The sequence below is a fragment of the Protobothrops mucrosquamatus genome, unplaced genomic scaffold (assembly GCF_001527695.2).
Source record: "Protobothrops mucrosquamatus isolate PMUCROS unplaced genomic scaffold, P.Mucros_1.0 scaffold635, whole genome shotgun sequence".
NCBI lineage: Eukaryota > Metazoa > Chordata > Lepidosauria > Squamata > Viperidae > Protobothrops > Protobothrops mucrosquamatus.
The window spans coordinates 301,806-304,736 of record NW_015386927.1 but is presented as its reverse complement, the minus strand read 5'-3'; the positions used below and the strand labels follow the sequence as shown (position 1 = coordinate 304,736).

At 37.5% G+C, this 2,931-nt stretch overlaps 1 pseudogene; it reads right to left on the bottom strand.

The window, feature by feature from the left end:
• The window catches only part of LOC107289065, an 11,601-nt pseudogene that overhangs the window by 1,925 nt on the left and 6,745 nt on the right, over positions 1 to 2,931 (bottom strand).

Sequence of the window (2,931 nt, the reverse complement as noted above, 5' to 3'; positions counted from 1 at the left end):
GGGAAACCATGACCTGGATGACCAAGAATCTCCAAAGACAAATAGAAGATATATTTATGTAAAATGATTCAGATATGACATCATTTTAACTGTTGCTGTTCATAATATCTGGTTAAAAATGTTCCTGCTGAGCAAACTAAAAAAAATTGCGTTTCACAGAGCCAAAGCAACACAATTTTAGCACCAGTTGGACACCATCCTTGAACCGGAAACAGCAGCCTGTGGCAGGTTAGAATAGCTGTATCTTTCTTCAAATTGTCTCTTGTTGTCTATGCTATCCCCAAGATTGAGGACGTAGCAACAGTGTAGAAATATGCCAGGAAATTTAGTTGTTTATATCTCCTTTCCATATATTTATAGATTACATTAATTAAACAATAAGGTTCTCATAGTTTAATTGTTTAAACCATGGCACATATGGTTAAACCATATGTGCCATGGTTTAACACTGATGTGTGATTTATGAAACATTTTATAATAAAAGTATGGTTATTAAAAAGGGGAAGATAATTAATAAAATAAAGAATGTTCCTTGCATAATGTGATACAAAGTAACATCTTTAGTTCTTAACTGATCTTTAGTTCTTAACTAAAAACATGGCTCAAATGATCATTTTTATTATATTTACGGCACATAATGTGAAGAGCTAACGTTCTTGAGAACTCTGAGAAATAACATTGGGAAAGATGGAAAGGAAGAAAAGTAAATGGATGGACACAATTACAATAGTGATGACTGGATCATTGGGGACAAATCAACCCAAAGAAGTTCTTTCTTTGTGGCTGAAAAGACCAGTACTGATTTGATGGCACATAATCAAAAAAACAGAATGTTGCAGGATGCCCTTGGCCTCATGATTATGTTAATGGTATGTCCAGTCCCTACTCTTCTTCCATCAAAATGCCATGCCCATCCAGTTGACATGGATTTTCATCCTCTTCAATAATTCTGTCTTTGAAATGTTGCAACATTATGCCAGATGGTCATTTTAAAAGTATTGAAAAATATCCCAACAACAGTCTACTGGTGAAACCTTTCACATGAAAGATAAGCTCCATTTTTTCATGACTCCTAGCCTAAATAGAGTACTGGAATACCCATCACCATGACCATCAGTCATTGACCATCCAATTCCATCTCCTTGAGTACAGGTTCCTCACAGAGCTGTGTCCTGAGTCTGCTACTGTTCACCTTGATGACCCACGACTGCTATGTCAAATCTGCTATGAATCATATTGTGAAGTATGCAGATGACACGGCAGTGGTGGGTCTTATCTGGAATGACAATGAAGATGCTTATAGGGAAGAGGTGAAGGCTCTGGTGGACTGGTACAATAAAAATAACCTGGTTCTAAATGTTGATAAAACAAAGGAGATCATTGTAGATTTCAGAAACAGCCGGCATAGTCATACTCCACTCAGTATCAAGGATGGGGGTGTAGAGGTGGTCAACAGTGTTAAGTATTTGGGGGTGCAGATAATTAACAATCTGAATTGGTCTCTCCACACATCATCCTTAGTGAAGCATGCAAACCAGAATCTGCATTTCCTGTGTCAGATGAGGAGACCACATCTTTCTCCTTCTGTCCTGGCCACTTTTTATAGAGGCATGATTTAAAGCATTTTAACAAACTGCATCACTGTCTGGTTTGGTGGCAGCAGTGCCTCAGATAGAAGGTCCATACAGAGAATAGTAAGGACAGCTGAGAAGATCATAGGAAGCTCGCTCCCTGGTATTCAGGATGCTACTTATAAGCGCTACATGCTTAGATCTCGAAGCGTTGTTAGAGACTCCACACACCCAGTTCACAGTCTGTTTCTGTTGCTCCCCTCTGGGAGGAAGTTTTGAAGTATTTCTAGCAGGACTACCCAATTCTGCAATAGCTTTGTTCCCTATGCCATGACTTTGGTAAACTCGCAAAGTTCGTTTCTCTCGGCATGCACATGTACACTTAACCCGAACTAGACTGTTGTTTCTCTATGTCATATAATATATGTGGGTATATGCATAATTCTATATTTATTTATTTATTTTTGTCATATTTATGTAGTGCAGGGTTTCCCAACTTTGGCAACTTTAAGACCTGTGGAATTCAGCATGGCTGGCTGTGGAATGCTAGAAGTCCACAAGTCTTAAAGTTGCCAAGCTTGGGAAACCCTGATGTAGTGTATATCAGAGGTGATGACCCTCCGAGCTGTATGCAACAAAATTTCATTTTAATGTATGCCAATTAGTGTACATTCAAAGTGACAATAAAGTTATTATTCTATTCTATTCTATTCTATTCTATTCGATTCGATTCGATTCGATTCGATTCGATTCGATTCCTAAGAAGGAGATAGCCTTTGTTGTTGTCAATGGACTATAAAAAAATAACTCTGAGTAAGACAGCTAACAAAATGAATTATTCATTCTTTCAAATGACAATTTGGAAACACTACTGTGTCAGCAGAGTAATTGTTGTCCAAATAAACAAGGAAAAAGTATGCTGATGTGCTATGAGGAAGGTGAGACAGAATGCAGAATCAGGTCCAGAAAGATATTCTTGGATATAAAGTATTTTTGCAAGGTTTTTAAATTCCATGCCAGTATTGAGTTTTTTTGGAATCAAATTGATTAATGCAATAAACAAGCAAAAAAGTATTTGAATTGCAGTTATATATTTTATAATAATTAACAAAAAGGTGCTTTTTCAGGAGGCAACTGGACTTTCCTGTTTTTCTTTGAAGATGTTTTGCTTCTCATCCAAGAAGCTTCTTCAGCTCTGACTGGATGGTGGGGAATGGAAGGATTTATATTCCTTGCAGACAGCTGGTCATTTGCATTCTTTTAGAGGGTTGTTGGGGTCATCTGGAGGTAATGGTGCAGGAATATGAACAGATATTCAGAAAACATTGTAGAGTACAAGAACAGGCCAAGAATCCTTTGC